The sequence below is a fragment of the Kogia breviceps genome, chromosome 1, assembly GCF_026419965.1.
Source record: "Kogia breviceps isolate mKogBre1 chromosome 1, mKogBre1 haplotype 1, whole genome shotgun sequence".
NCBI lineage: Eukaryota > Metazoa > Chordata > Mammalia > Artiodactyla > Physeteridae > Kogia > Kogia breviceps.
The window spans coordinates 145,057,648-145,066,534 of NC_081310.1; positions in this window are offsets into that span (position 1 = coordinate 145,057,648).

Genomic DNA, 8,887 nt, shown 5'->3' on the forward strand with positions numbered 1-8,887 from the left:
GCCGTGGCCGCTGGGCCTGCGCGTCCGGAGCCTGTGCTCCGCAATGGGAGAGGCCACAGCGGTGAGAGGCCCGCATACTGCAAAAAAAATAAATAAATAATAATAATAATAATAATAATAATAATAATAATGAAGGTTGAATTTCTACGTTGCATGTGTATTGTACGAGTGGCTGTCCTACAGCCAGTGTGGAAACCGCTAAATAGGCTTCTTGTCCATCAGCTGCAGATGGACAAGAGAATCTGATACATGGGAACACAGAAATCCTGGTCTACCATTTGTCACTGGGCAGACCAGAAAGCCCCACCATTATGTCTGCACTCATCTATCCCCAACTGGCTGCATCTGGCCTAAGCTTCAAGCTCTGGGCACCTGGCAACAAACTCCCTTCTGGTCCTTAGACTTTATCCAGGATGGTTATTGGCGTGCTCTGAAGCCAGCTGCTGAGATGCCCAGGCCGTAGAGCACCTTCTTGGCCACACTCAGGGTATCATGGTGAAGCAACACATGGTAAATATGGCACAGTGTGCTAGTTGTCTTCTCTGGGGACTGTGAGGCTGGTCCTTGGACTCCAGCACTGCTAAAACCACTCACTTCCCAGGGAGTGGTGATGAGATTCCTCTTGCTTAGCGGCACCTGGCTCCAGAGTCTCAGCTACCAAGTCCCGTAGGGCACTCTGAGTGTTGAGAGACTCAGTAATTCATAGCACACTTGGAATCCATCTGCAGCACACAATTGTAACATGGCACAAAGCTTCAGAAGCTGTGCCTTAGAGAATTTTTTCTTTTTTTTTTTTTTGCGATACGCGGACCTCCACCGCTGTGGCCCCTCCCACTGAGAAGCACAGGCTCCGGATGCGCAGGCTCGGCGGCCATGGCTCACGGGCCCAGGCGCTCCGCGGCACGCGGGATCTTCCCGGACCGGGGCACGAACCCGCGTCCCCTGCATCGGCAGGCGGACTCTCAACCACTGCGCCACCAGGGAAGCCCCTGCCTTAGAGAATTCTTCCTGGCTCTAGGTGAGTACCCCATGGCCCAGAGAAGGGTGTGAGGCACCCCAGGGTACGTGCTAAGTTAATGACAGAGCTGGGACCGGAAACTAATTCTTCTGGCTTGCCGCAACACAACCATGTAGATCCTTCTTTTCTTGTCATTTTTTTTCCCCTCTGCGTCTTCCTTCCTCCCACTGACTCATTCACCATAAATTTCTCATGTAACTGGCCTACTAGTCAAAGTCATTGGCTTGTACAGCACCTACCACAGGGAGGGCAGTGTTTCTCAAGCTTTGGGGTGCATAAGAAAGGAAGTTTAAAAATGGGTATATTTTACTTCTGTGTCTCTGTGAAGAAACTTGCCGCAGGAAGAGAGAAGAGTGAAGATTTACAGTAGAGAACATGAGGCAATATTTTCATTTTACTCCATCTAATATCTTTGACTGCATCTTACACTGAACACTGCTAGATCTTGGTGACCTGTAAAGAGACACGGTGACCCAAAGGCTACAAATATGCAAGAAGTCAAAATAACAGATCATTTTGTCTGAGGAAAAAAATGGAAATAATTTCAAGTGCTTGGAGAGACATGCAGTGGTTTCCAGACTCAAGTGTGCATGAGAATCTCATTGGAAGCTTGTTTAACTTATCTAGGCAAGTAATTCTAAATCAGCTGATTTGGACTGTAGCCTACAGATCTGCATTTTAACAAGCACTCTGGGATTATCTGATTGAGAAATGCTGAAACAGGAGTAAGACCTTAGAGCTTGATTGCATTATATAATGGGGACATTACAAAAGGTGAGAGGAAAATGATTTTTGTAATGAAAAAAATTCTAGTTTCTCTAAGGTAACTCATATTCAGGATATTCATGTTGTAAATTAGTTCTTAGAGATAAAAAAAATTTGTCTCCTCTCCCTCTCTGCTTTCCTCCTCTACTTTCATCTATTTTGAAGCTGGGGAAAAGGGACTTTGGGTATTTTCCCTTAAACGAATGCAAGCCATTTATATAAAAACCCCATTCCAAGTGGAATAGCCAAGCTGCAAGCTTCCCTGGTCTTCTAAGTCTTTGACCCTTTGCTGTGCACCCCAAGCTCAAATACCTGTTAAGGCTCCCCTTGTTTTAGGCAACCTGATGTAACACACTTGTGTTAGACCCCCACTCCCTGTCCCTAGAAAAGGTGAGGCAGTGAGAGAATAGGATAGAGGTGGTATGCTAGTGACAGCCTATCAGAATGTATGATGTGGGAAAGCTCAGAGCACCACTGGTCAGTTATGGTAGAGGAATTGCCCCAGGAAACCACAAGACAGAGTCCATAATGTAGGCCTGGAAATGGGCTCATAAACACATTTTTACCCTGAGTTAACAATTTTCTTCTCAAAGGCCTTCTAAATAAATCTTACGTGTGTACATGTACATCATATTATATTGTTATACATGTGTTATGTGTGTATGTGTGTGTGTGAGAGAATGATTACTACCATCTTACTCATGTGAAAAGAGAAGATTAAAAGCCCCTGATGTACACATCAAATACAATGATGTGTTTTCATATATATTTTCTCATTTGAGCCATACAGAAGCTTCGTGAGGAAGGTAGACTTGACATTATTTTTCTCATTTTGCAGAAATGGAGATTTAGAGAGTTAACATGTTGTATAACTTTGAACAAGTTATTCTTTCTCTTCTGGCTTCTGTTGTTTTTTAACCTACAAAGTCAGGGGATTAGCATAGCTTAATCCCATGGTAACAATATATCATAATTAATTTAGCCCAAATCACACAGCTAGAAAAGAACTTTAACTCGTATCTTCTCCTTCCAAATTCAGTATATGTTCTTCTAAACAAATGGCTTATCAATGAGGATGGCACTCCGAGCAGTTAACTGGAGTCCCGCAAATCTTGCTGTACCTAGTGAAATGAAGTCAAGAAAAGCCCCTGCGCAGCTGTCTGTCTCAGAGCCAGAATAGTCTGTGTGGACCGACCTCCTCTGTGTGGTCATGTGTTCGGGTTACCCTGAGGAGGTCATCTGGCCCTACTCATGGGTATTCCCATGAACCCACATGCTCAGTGTCCAAGAGCCAGGCTGTGGTGAGAGGACCAGGAGAGCAGCAGTCTCCCGTAGGATGGTTTCCTCTGCCAGAGCAGGGAGACTACAGCTTGCTGGAATTTTAAGGCAGCCACACCTGCATCCATTAGGCCTTAGTTTTTCTGCCTCCCCACTTTACAAGTGAGGAAATAGTACCTTCCATGCAACACCCAACCATGAGATATCTTGCAGTCTTGCAAGGTATCATGCAGTCAGTCATGCATGGCACGGCAGAACAAGTCAAGCCTGTGAGTTAGAAGATCTTATCCTAGTTACAGACAGCTGTGTGACCTTGGGAGTGTCACTTAACCTCTTTGAACTCTGATTTCCACATCTTTGAAACAAATTCAGTTGGTCAAATAATCTCTAAGACAGGTGATTATCAAGCTTTTAACAGACATTAAGAATGACTTGGGGCCTTCCCTGGTGGTGCAGTGGTTGAGAGTCCGCCTGCCGATGGGGGACACGAGTTTGTGCCCCGGTCCGGGAAGATCCCACATGCCACGGAGCGGCTGGGCCCGTGAGCCATGGCCACTGAGCCTGCGCGTCCGGAGTCTGTGCTCCACAATGGGAGAGGCCACAATAGGGAGAGGCCCGTGTACCGGAAAAAAAAAAAAAAAAAAAAAGAATGACTTGGAAGATTTGGGTATAAAAATGGGTTTAGTATCATACAGGTTCATCATATTAAACACCAATAAGAATGAACACATCTTACATATTATATAATATTTATATTGGATATAATAAATAGAGGAACTGATCAATTTATACATTTAATTTCTTTCTAGTTTCCAAACAGACAGTTTTAGCAAAATGTTATTCCTCAGTGTACATATCTGATTAAACTGTTTGAATTTCATCAAAAAAAATCCCCTGGGGTTAAAATGTGTACTTGTGGGGGTCTTGGTTCCTATGATTCTGATTCAATAGGTTGAAATAAGGCACAGCAATCTGATTTTTTAACAAGCACCCAAGTAATTCTGCTAGAAGTGGTCTGTAGACAATACTGCAAGGCTGAGGGCCCCTCCAGCTCATGCTGTGTGGATTATTCATCTCTCTCTGTAGTTTACCAATCACCAAGTGCTGGTGATTATTCAGGCAAATTATCTGCCGCATCCACCCCTTCCTTTGAATCCCACAGCAAAGACAATTTTATGTCAGTATGACAGCAGTGACCTTTGATTTGAATTCCTGCTTCCATTATTTTGTCCTCACGTCATCTTATCATAGTCTGCATATATTCTTAACATCTTCTCGTCAAAACCATGCAATGGGTGTTGGTTGTCTGTAGGATGAAATCCAAACTTCTTAATCTAGCAATTGTCTCCAAATCCTTGTCTTCCATGGGTCCTCCATAGGAATGTTCTGCACAAAGAGAATCTGACTGCTTGAACTCTCCTGAATGAGCCTGTGTGTCCTCTCCACCAAGCCCTTTGCTCATATTTCGTCTTCCTCCTGAAACTTTCCCCTTGACCCCTCTGTACCCACTGTCTAAAGTCTATTCATTTTTTGAAGAACAGCTTTAAAGTTCACCTCCTTTAGGATGTATTTTCTGACCATTCCTCGTGACCGTGAGCTCTTTATTCCTTTAACTAGCCCAGCACCAGGAAACAATCATTCTAACGTTTCTACCTACATTGTGTATCTCCATCTCCTCACTTACCTAGAGCACAGTGGTGTCTCTAAGTAGTTATGCATTTCTGTATCCTCCACAAGGCTGTGCACAGAGCAGGTATTCAATTCAGATGTACTTCACAGTCTTTTCTCACAGAAGGCCTTCTCTGTTTCAACAGCAAAACTAGTATGAGCCTGAGTGAGCTAAATTAACTTCTGACATTTTTATCTGTTTGCGAAATACAAGAACCAAAACAGGATACTCCTCATCCCAGGATGTTACAAGAAACCATTTTTTCAAAATGAATAATTGTTGACCAAGAAACAAAATGAACAGGTGTATCTGCCTGCTTGGATTAAGAATGCTTCCTCTAAGTAATAACACAAGCTTTTCCCCTCTGTGAAGGATTTCCTGGCATCCTCAGCCATACTTGTTGCTGTTAATGATAATAACATTTATTGAACATTACAAAGAATCATATACATTATTTTATGTAATTTTCACAACCACCCTATGTTTGAATCATTATTAACTTTCTTTTATACATAAGGAAGTTGAGGCTTAAGAGATTAAACAGTTTAACAAAAGTCATCAGCTGGTGTCAGAGCCAGAATTTGTGCCCAGGTCAGTCTGATCCCAAAGCTTAGGCATTTGGTCATTACATTATCTTGCTAAACTAACATCTTGCTGACCTAATATCACAGGGCCTTTCAGCTATTGCTTGTAGGCTAGTTATCTGGGGAAACAGTAAAATTTTTGCAAGCCAGCTGTGTCTTTAATGCCTGGCACATAATAGGTGCTCAGTGAAACCCGAATAAACGCAGGCCGAAAAGGAAGATAAGAATGTGACAGATTATAACATGTTCCAGGCCATGTGGTTATGACAAGTGCTAATAAGTGGCACCAACAACGTGAGAGGCAGAGGAGGGAGGGAGTCCCTTCAGCTGCCACCAAGAAAGGTTGCGTGGAGGAGGTTGCCTTTGAGATAGCAATGCCCCTTTACCTGAGGGTCCTTTCCTTAATACCCTTGGCCTGTACAAACTCCTGATCAGTAAACATCATGGTGTGCACAGCACAGGGTCCTCAAACACTTAATCATTCAGATGATCTGTGTGTCACTTGGGTTCTTAGCTATAACCATAGGAACCCGCCCTAACTAGCTTAAGCAAAAAGGAATTTACTAAGGATCTTAGGGAGCTTGCAAAATCTCCAGGAGGACCAGAGAATCAGTGTGAGGAGCTATTCAACCAGAAAGAACACTCAAACCCTCTGTGGACGAGGTGTTTATACCACTCCACGACTGGGGACAAATACCTCAACCTACAGGGGGCATGTTAGATCGAGAATGTCCGAATCTCAGCCAATGCTGTACCCCGAAGCTGGACACTCCAGCCACCCTTTTTATTAAAAGATAGAGTCCATGGGGTGTCTGCATCATCACACTGCTCTCTTCCTAATCAGAGAGCGTGAGGTTGCTGGGGGAAGCCCAGATTTACGTACTGACATTCGAGCTTCAAGATAGGCTGGGGAAAAGACTCTGGCTTCTTACTCTGCAGAGCAGAATTCAGAATGCAAGCCCCTCTCCCAAAGGTAGGAATGTAGTTCAAAAGATGCTGAGGGGTTCTATGAGGGATACCAGATGTTAATATCGTATAACAACAAGAATAGCTGAAACTTCCTGAGCATATACTATCTGCTAGCCATTTTACATACATTTCCCTTTCTTCCTTGCAGGACCACACAACTGATAATATTTGTATCGCCATTTCACACAGGGGGATACTAGGGCTGGGAGAGGTTAGTTTAAGGCCATACAACTGAGGTGTTAAATTCTATACCAGATTAAATTACAGGTCCTGCTACTTCCCTGAACTTCCCCTATCATAACACTCTTCTTATCCTGTTATTATGTACTTAACAACTGTCTTTTCAGCTAAGTGCTATGAGCATACAGGAGGCCTGTTTCCTGTTATATGCCCAGCACCTTTGATATTTAGTCATTAACAGATGCTCAACTTCCATTGTGGGTCTGGCACATTCAAATGGTGTCTCAACAATGATACACTGAATTCATCTAAAGTTCCAGGCACTGTCACTAGGTGCTGAGGGTGCTGTTGGAACAAGATAGGCAAGGTCCCTGCCTGAGGGAGACAGACAATCCACAAATAAACAAGTGTATAAAATAACTGGAAGTAATATGTGCTATGAGGGAAACTGAAGTAAAGGAGAGGATAGAAAGTAATGGGGTGGGGTGATGAGGAGGGGCTCTGCTGGGATGGTGTTCAATACACCAGAATGAAGGAGAGAATGACTCCTATGAAAACCTGGGGAACCATGATCTTGGTGATGGGAATAGCAAGTGCAAAGGCCCTGAGGTGAGAATGAACTTGGCCTGTTCTGGGAATAACAAGACCAGTATGGCTAAAGCATAATAAATAAAGGGTAAAGTGGTTGGAGATGAGTTCAGAGAGATAAGGCAGGTTATATACAGCCTTGAAGCCACTCCCTGATATGGAATTTAAGTTTTACTCAATACAAGGGCAGCATTGGAGGGTTTCGAGCAAGAGAGTGTCATGATAATGGTTTAGTTTTAACTAGATTGTGGCAGAGGCCGTGTGGAAATTAGACTGGGAGTGGGGCAAGATTTGAAATAGGGGGTGTATAGGTATTTTAGCAGTAGAACAGGAGTTCTGCTGGACTGGGGAATTGGGGATGAAAAGAAATGGCTGAATTGGGGGGGTCTATTTTGAAGGTGAAGCAGATGGGTTTCCAAGTGTATTTGGTTGGGGGTGGAAAGAAAACTGACTTGAGTAACTGGGTAAATGGAGATACCATTTCATGAGGTGCAGAAGACTTGGGCGAGAGAAGCTTTGGAGGAAAAACTCAGACTTCGTGGTACTTGGATGTGGACACTTTGAGGGGCTTCCTGGATTTGAGTGGAGATGTTCAGAGGCATTGGATGGATGTATGTAAGAGTCGGGATTTGAGGCGCGAGGTCAGGACCAGATGTACAAACATGGGAGACGAGTATACAGCTGAAGTTTCAAGTCTTAAGACTAGATGATCACCTTAGCTAGAATTCAATAAACTTGCTAAATATTTAGGGATAGAGATTGTGTTGAAACATAGGTCTGACTCAAAGCCTTAAGGCACATAACTTGCAACATCCTTTCTGAACTTCAGGACACGAAAGGAAACAATTTTACTGGGAGAGAGAGAGATTGGTAAAGGGATAGAGACATTGAGGAAAAAAAGGGGTAGAAAGAGAAGTGCCAGATAAAGGGGAAAAACATGAAAGGGAGAGGCCAGCAGTGGATGGGGAAGAAGAGGGCAAGAGCCTACGGTTTCTGGCTGGAATTCCTTTAATCTTTCATGATTTGTGTACTTACAGTTGCCCTCTGCCCATTGAGTGCTTTTCTTGGTTTTGTTGACTGCATTTTCTAAAATTATTCATGGAGCTAACTTTATAAGACCTCTTGGGAGCAATTTCTTTCTATTTGGTATCAGGAATAGCTATCTTTTCTTGAGAAATTTAAAGCAAATCCTGAGAAATCTAGGGATCCCATAACTAATCAGGTTTTTTGTTTTTTTGGTTTTTTTTGGTCATGCCACGCACCTTGCAGGATCTTTGTTCCCCAACCAGGGGATTGAACCATACCCCCGGTAGTGGAAGCGTGGAGTCCTAACCACTGGACCACCAGGGAAGTCCCACCAATCAGGTTTTCTTTTTGTGTATCAAAGCCTCTTGAGTGACATTTTTGCATCACCCTAATTTCAACTCCGTTTTAGGCTCCAACCATGTTTGTCTTTTTTTATGTATATGTGCTTCTTGTTTAAGTTTCTTTGCTCTTTTTAAATATCCCTAACAGTTACATCAACTGCTCTATGGAGCAAGGCAGGGAATAACAAACACATGTGGCACTGAAAGAACCTTCCTTTCAAATCATCTGTTCCATTGCCCCATAAACGCACTTGTCAGACATGTGTCTCCACTTCTGGTAGAGAAATATGTCCCTCAGGTCCACCCAGGGACTGTCCCCCACATTTCTGCTCTGTCTTTCTTTTCCCAGGAGAGGGAGTTACCAAGCTCAGTTCTCTTCCTCCAGTCACTCTACGAATGAAAAGTAGGATTATCTTAATTCTTTATACCAGGAATAAAAGAGGCCCAAACATTACCAGCATCACTGAGC